The sequence below is a fragment of the Phyllostomus discolor genome, chromosome 1, assembly GCF_004126475.2.
Source record: "Phyllostomus discolor isolate MPI-MPIP mPhyDis1 chromosome 1, mPhyDis1.pri.v3, whole genome shotgun sequence".
Taxonomy (NCBI): Eukaryota; Metazoa; Chordata; class Mammalia; order Chiroptera; family Phyllostomidae; genus Phyllostomus; species Phyllostomus discolor.
This window is the reverse complement of record NC_040903.2, coordinates 71,870,474-71,878,678: the sequence shown is the minus strand read 5'-3', so window position 1 is coordinate 71,878,678 and position 8,205 is coordinate 71,870,474. Positions and strand designations below refer to the sequence as shown.

Genomic DNA, 8,205 nt, shown 5'->3' with positions numbered 1-8,205 from the left:
TAGCTTACAAGCAACTAATTAAAATAAATTATTTGGGGATTCTTTGGGAAAAGTGTCCTTAAGTTATAGAGGTGCTCCTGAATGCTAGGATTTGCTTATTTATTTAGGTCTTAAATCTCTATAAAACATCACTCTTGAAAAATCTGAGTGTATTGATTATCTTCCTAAAATGATAGCACCCCGTTTTATTAGACTATGTCCAGGAAGCAGTGAAAATTTATCTTATTTTATGTGACATTCAGAAAAACACTCTGGAAAACTAGGAGAAAAAAATCCAAGAGCTACTTAAAGTGTGTTTGACCTTAAAAATCACTTATATCAATTTTGTAACTACACAAATATTTATTGGTTTTAACCTTTTGCTTTAGTTAGTAAAATCACTGAAACTAGATTAAGATATTATATTATATTCTTGTCCTAATTCATACAACTCAATTTTAAGCACTGGATAATCAGTAAATGTTAGGCTATATTAGTTGTAGAACACTGAAAGAGAAATAATAATAAAATTATCATAAACATTAGAAGTTACAAAATGTTAAAGGAATAAAAGTGATATAAATAATCAAAGTGACCAAATCTTTGCCACTAGGAGTGACAAAACTTCTAATATAACAGAATTATGGTGAGGTCTTCATTGATGGTAGTAGCAATGAATGAAAAAAAGGAATGAACTGTCTCCACTAAGATGTAAAAAAGTAGAATTAAATCCATCTCAGTTTGAGGTGGAACATAACCCTCCCACCCACAACCTTGTACTGATGTATCTACAACCTGAAATCAGAGACCAACTACAACAGAGAAAATACTCTTCTCCACCAATTTTCACATTCTTAACTTACCAATTTAGCTTTTTTTCTTTCTTCCTTATTTTTGGATCAAGTAATATAGGGATAGTTGTAAATAGTAGACTCCTATAATAGGTTACATTATTTCTCCCCAAAATTCATATAACCCTCAGGATGGACTTTGTTGGAAATATGGTTGCTGCAGATGTAATTTGTTAATATGAGGTCATAGTGGAGTAGGGTGGGCCCCAAATATGACTGAAGTCCTTATAAAAACACAAAGTTTGCATGTAAACACTCATGTAGAGAGATATCTGCATACCCCCAGAAGCTACAGGGAAGAAAGCACAGAACAGCTTGCTCTTCACAGCCTTCAGGAGGACCCAATCTTGTCAACATCTTGATCTCACATTTCTAGCTACTAGAACAGTGAAACAATAAATACATTTTTGAAGCCACTCAGTTTATAGTATAATACTTTGCCAAGGAAGCCTGAGAGAACCAACACAACTGCCTAGATATGGACTCTCTAGATCACATTTTCCAAACTTACCTGGTCATCAGAATTATTTGTGCAACTTTGAAAAATATAGATTCTGCTGGAAACTTCCACAATTGATTTTGATTCAGTATGTTTGGGGTAGGTATGGAAATCTTTACTAAAACAAAAGAACAACCAGACTGAAAGAACTAAGGTCTGTGATTCTGACATAAAGTTGGACTTGAGGCCTTTTACTTGAGGAAAATAGTATGGAGAGAACTTTTCAAATGTCAAAGAAACCTGGTTCTTTGTTCTAATGTTTCTCTAATTTACATGGTAAAGTTAAAAAAATATTTTTTCCATTTCTCAGCCTCAGTTTTCTCTTCTGCAAAATGAGAAGGTTAGACCTTACTGTAAAAGGCAGAATTTCATTATTAAAAGTGCTCTCATTAATAGTTCTTCCCTATTTTGATCAGTGATATGAATATCTAAAGCAGGTGTTCAAATAATGTCATTTTGTTCAATGTCATTTCATTAGATCATTTCCCATACAAGCCAACTATACACAAGTAAATGTCATTAACTTAACTCTTTTGTAGATCAATTAGCCTACAGTAAAGTTGGTTTCATTATACACCATTTCAGTGAAGTTCACAGTCCCTATCAAGGACAATAAACATTACTGTCTAATGCCTTCTCTGTCCTTGTACATGTGACAGTCAGTAACAACCTCCATTTCCCTTTGTAGGTTGAATTCCACACAAAACAGACTCTTAGTTGAACATATGTGTGCAGGTGGGTTAGTAGAGGAAGAGGAAGTCAGGATGGGCAGGGAAGAAAGTAGAACAACCATGAAGTCACAGCAGAGCCCTCAATCAGTCCCACTTATAACACCTGAGCTAGAGTATCCCTTCAGAGAAGTCCTTAATTGAAGTGAAGGGCTTGGGACTGTGGACCTGCTTAGATGTGGGATGCTTCCAGAGAAGGCATGGATGGAGCCTGTGTAAGGCAGCTTCCTTCAGTTCAGGAGAATTCTGGGGAAAGAATCAGGCTGAGAGGGGTTAACAGGCAGCAGTCTGGGCAGCTGGTGAAAGGAGTGCCCCAGTCCTAAAGATGGGTGGTCTCCTGTAGGCTCACTACAACTTCTGTTACAGTTTACTCCTATGCCTTTGATTCAGTTTGCTTTGTATATTCTCCCCATCTGAGAACAGCTACTCCAGGACAGTACCTTGAAAATGAGGAAGTTTAGTTGAGTAAACTATAGCCTTCACTGCTTGGAGCTTACAACCAAATAGCTTCTTCTCCTTCACTTTACTATTTTCAATTCTCTTTACTCTCAGCTACCACACCTGCTGATCTATGTGTCAGGCCCTATGATAGACTCTAGGGGTACAGAACTCACAGTGGCAAGCCAGACAAATAAATAAATATGTACACAAGTAAATAAGTAAGTAAATGAATAAATGAAGGAATGAATAAATAAATAACTGCAACATAATTCAAGACTCAAATTGACAGAGGAAGATACATAAAAAGAGAGAAGAAAAATTCAGTCCTGCAAAACTACACAAAATGATAATGATCCAACTTAACTAGAATGAGAAAATAATTCTTTGGTTTTGTTGTTGTGTTTTCTACTTTAGGAAATGAGAAAATAACATTATAAGCAGGAAAAAAAGAGCCATTGCAGAGATGATGATATCAGCAAAGCATGACATATTTGGGAATGCAGTTCTCTTTACTGCAGAATTTAGCCCACAGTTGCAGAGTAGTGTGAGATCAAATTGTAGAGTATAATTAGTAAGATCCAGTAGATTAAGCTGCAATTCTTGGGTTCCTGGGTTTGATACTAGGGGCCAAAAGCATCAACAGAGCCATTTTTGTATAAATGATGGTATCAGGAATGGTATATGTATTTGCATGTGCATGCATGTGTGGGAGAATAAAATTTGATGACAGTCATTAGGCTGAGTTGTGAAGTTGGAGAATTAGAGAAGGTTGAAGGCAAATATGCCAGTTAGGAAGTTATTATAGAGTTGCTGGTAAGATGCTGTAAAAGACCCTGGCCATTGTCTGTGATGGAGGCTGGTGATGTGGCAGTGGATGACTCTCTGTTCTAACTAGGAAGGAAGGCTGAGTGTATACTGAAGACAATATTCAAGATATGAATCTCAAAGAAGGAGCAAAAGCCACATTGGGACCCACTGAATTTATAGGAAAGTATAATTTGTTAATTTGTTCATTCAATTTTTAATTGTAGGAAGTTTGTTTTGCCCTGCATAATTTTTTCTCAAGTTGTTTTTTTTTTAGGTGTGTCAGCACCACAGTGTAACTTTATTTATGTGTCTCTGCAACTGTTGCCATTTTGAAAGACAGGTATAAAAGTGCCTGGCAGGCTTTATGCAATACTCAGCATGTGACTTTGTGCAAATAGATTCATAATACCTTTGGGTAAAGACTTTATCATGAGCCACTCTGAAGTTAGCTATAAATGGACAATGACAGATTTTTCAGCGAGTTGTCACCTATTTTCTTTCTACTTTCTCGCTATCATCAAGTATAGCACCTCTGACTTCAAAGTGTTTTACAAATGGTAACTCATGTCTTTTCACACCCTTCCTGTGAAATACAATTGTGTTGAGAAAACCTGCTATATTTTGAGAGGCAGGTGAGGAAAAAGAAAAATACAGACAATTGTTTATCTCTTTAAAAGGATAAGAGGAGAAAATCATGGTAAGACTCTTCAGTTCAGATTCAATTATTTGAGAACCCTGCTTCTGTGCTTAATGTGAATGCCCTGCAATTATTTCTCCACCATCATGGTTCCTGAATCTCATCAATTTTATCAATTATAAAAAGAAACTAAGCCTAATAGTTATTTATACCAGAAGAAGGAACATTTCTAAATGTCAAAAGCTGATAGTTGCTCCTATTCCACCTTAAACAGAGCGAGGGCATCTATATTTTTTCTAAAACCCTGGAGTAGAGTCTAAAGTCTTATTCTAATAAAGAGCATAAGACTATAGGACAGGGTTTTGAGAAAAAAATAGTGAAATATTTCTAAAATAATTGATTTGCAAATTATTTGAAACATAAACATAAACAGTATGAGCTTTTTCAATTTCATTTATTAAGAGGGAAGTCAGAACTCTGATGAGCTCATCTATTTTTGAATCTAATATCATTTTTAATGTTTTTATTCCAACAATTGATGTTGTTTAAAGCACCAATTGACTCAGATTCAATAGAATTTTGTTAGTTCTTATATGTCAGGGAAACATGTTAACTGATGACATCAGATTTTGATATGTTCACAGAACTTGATTGTGCTCACCCACATTGGTCATTATTTTAGGAATGACTCTCCAAACAAACATTAGGATTTATAGGAAGGCATTAAACCTCAAATATTCACTAAAAGTAACTCACTTAGCAGTCAGAATTCAGCTAGGAATCTGCCAAAACTGAATAAAACAATACTGGAAAATATATCATCAAAAGCAATAGTTCCAATCCCTTAAGAGTTTGAACCTAGGTCAGTCTGATAGCTAGGCATGCCCAGTGTCTCAAAGAGCTGTTAATACCAATTTCAGTTCTATCTCTTTGTAACTGTGTAGCTTTGGGTATTAATTAACCTCTTTGATACTCTGTTGCCTATGCAAATATTGAATATGTAGGTCAGCAAATTATCTCAACAAAATTGCTCATTTCCCAGGGACTGTTTTAGCTGTACATTTGGAGAGTACTTCTTATCTAGTTGATTCTCCATAATTCTTGTCTTTATACAGATGTCATTGCTTGGATTAAGTGTCAAATATGATCAGTAAACTACTAAAGGCATAAATTGTTGTCCTAGAAGCAAACTCACCAAATGATTTTGCCATGTTAAAGACTGGAGGTTCCCACTTCATTTTTTAGACTGTAAGTAAAGATTCAAAAATTAAATTAATTATAATAAATATTGTTAAACATTCTAAATACCAGTAAATTCTACAAAATACACTAGCATAGGATAACTGATACTGTCATACATTTCTGGGGTAAATGCAGAAAGGTACAGAAAAGCATTTTGACAAAAATTAAACATAAGCCCTGGCCATTGTGGCTCAGTTGACTGGGTGTTTTCCTACAAACTAAATAGATATGGGTTCAATTCCCAGTCAGGCACATGCCTGGTTGCAGGTTTAGTCCTCAGTTGGGGTATGTGCAAGAGGCAGCCGATAGATGTTTCTCTCCCACATTGATGTTTGTGTCCTTCCTTTTCTCCCCTCTCCCCTCCTCCTAGAATCAATAAAAGAAAAAAAATAGTAACCATACAATTAACATAAAACTAAGCCCTCACTCTCATAGACATTTTCCCAAGAAAAATGAAAACTTCATGTTAATGTAAAATGCCTGCAATGAATGTTTATAACAGATCTATTCATAACCACTAAAAACTGGAAACAACCAATACAGCCTTCAACTAGTGAATGGAAGAACAAAGTGTGGTATGTGATACAATGGGATTCTACTGAAAAATAAAAACAAACCGTTGATTCAAGTAGGAACATAATGAATCTTATGCATGTTGTTAAGTAAAAGAAGCCAGGCACAAAGATTTCAATACTTTATAATTCCATTTCTGTGACATTTTAGAAAGGGCAAAATTGTGAGGTGGGCAACAATAAGCTGGATCAGTGGTTTCTAAGGGTTGGAGCAGAGAAAGGAGATCACTGCAAAGGGTGAGCACAAGAGAATATTTTAAATTGGTTGAACTGTTCTATATCACAACTGTGATAGTGGATACAAAGTTCTGAGCATTTGTTCAAACCAATAGAAGCATATACCACAAAGAGTGAATTTTATCATATGTAAATTTATAAAAATTAAATAGGATATGAGGAAAACCCAAACAATATGAACTATACCAAGTGAACTGGATTACAAATGAATAACAATAATACACTGAAGGAGAGAAGGAAAAAAAGAACCTACATAACTTTGTAAAATATTTTGATTGGGTAATGAAAAGCTGAAGACAAAAAGCACTATAAACAAATTATTCAAGTCAGAAAATAGTTTCTCACTAGACTATGAGTAGTGATTCTAAAACTTTTTAGGGGACACTGAGTTTAAACAAAGAAGTGCAGACAATGTAGAAATTAGTGCTAGAATTCTCACTGTTGGAAAGAAAAGTTAAAAGGGCTAGAATGAACTTTATATTAGAATTGAATTGGAAGCATCAGAAGCATTAACACAATTTTTTGGGTGGGAGTACAGCAAACTTTATTGATGGCACATGACAAGGTGCATGAAGAGGGGTGTCTCTCCCCTCTTCAGGGGGTCTGGGATGGGAACTGGAGATTAGGAGATTCTCTGTGTGTTGGGAATTGATTTGGGGCAAGGACTCCTCAGCAGTTTAGGGCTTGCTGAGGCTGGTAGTCCAGGGCCTCTTACTCCTCCACACTCCAAAAGCCATGTGGACCATAAGGTCCATTATCCTGTAGCTTTAGCATATTATTGTCTTACCAGGAAATGAGCTTGACAAAGTGGTCATTGAGGGCAATGTCAGTCTTGGCATCAAAGGTGGAGGAGTAGGTGTCACTGTTAAAGTCTCAGGAGACAACCTGGTCCTCAGTATAGACCAGAATGCCCTTGAGGGGGCCTTCTGATGCCTGCGTCACTACCTTCTGATGCCTGCGTCACTACCTTCTTGATGTCATCATATTTGGCAGCTTTTTCCAGGTGGCAGGTCAGATCCACAACCAACAAAATGGGGGTGGGGACATGGAAGGCCATGCCAGTGAGCTTCCCATTCAGTTCAGGGATGACCTTGTCCACAGCCTTGGCAACACCAGTAGAAGGAGGGGTGATGTTCTGGGTAGCCCCTTAGCCATCACACCAGACCTTTACAGAGGAGCTATCCAAAGCCTTCTCAGTGTCAGTGATTGCCTAGGCTGTAGTCATGAGTCCCTCAGTGATGCCAAAGTTGTTATGCATGACCTTGGCCAGGGGGTACAAGCACTTGGTGATGCAGGAGGCATGGCTGGCAATCTTCATGGAGTTGTCGTACTTACCATGGTTCACACCCATCACAAACATGGGAGCATTCACAGAAGGGGCAGAGATGATGACTTTCTTGGCTTCACCCTTCAGGTGAGCCCCAGTCTTCTCCATGGTAGTGACTCCACAACGCATTCTGCACCAGCATCACCTCATTTGATGTTGGCAGGATCTGGCTCCTGGAAGATAGAGATGGACTTTCCATTGATGACAAACTTCCTGTTCTCAGCTTTGACTCTGCCTTTGAACTTGCCATGAGTAGAATCATACTGGAACATGTAGAACATGTAGTTGAGGTCAATGAAAGGATCATTGATCGTGACATCCACTTTGCCAGAGTAAAGTGCAGCCCTGGTGACCAGGCATCCAAAATGGACAAATCCATTCACTCTGATCTTCAGCATTGTGTCTCAGGGTTGAGGCTGGCACTGTGCAGGAAGACATGGCTGTCTGTCAAACAGGAGGTGCTGAGAACCAAAATTAACACACTTTAAAAAACAGGTAGATGTATAGGTTGATAGACAGATACATACATACATAAATGTAAAATATATACGACTGTGTATGTAATATGAGCTAGTATGCACAGATGTATTTCCTAAACTCTGTCAACAAAGAAAGCCTAGAAGCAATGACACCTTGATAGCAATGAGCATAAGTTCCATTTGCCAATAAGAGAAAACTTGAAGAAGAATTACAGTCCATATTTGGGACAAGAAATATTGGCAGATGAGTCTGGAGCATCTTGTGCCAAAAAGCAAGAACACTTAAAAAATATATATATGCATATGTCAAAGGGGCAAGGGAGCCACCCTGAGTTTCCAGTGCCCCAACCTTGAACTTATTGAGCCATGAAAAACAGTATTAACAATAGGTTATAACTCATAAATA

The 8,205-nt window shown here is 37.2% G+C and overlaps 1 pseudogene; it reads right to left on the bottom strand.

Moving 5' to 3' along the window:
• Positions 1–6,750: 6,750 nt before the first annotated feature.
• On the bottom strand, positions 6,751–7,775 carry LOC114491932 (annotated as a pseudogene).
• Between the last annotated feature and the right edge of the window lie 430 nt (positions 7,776–8,205).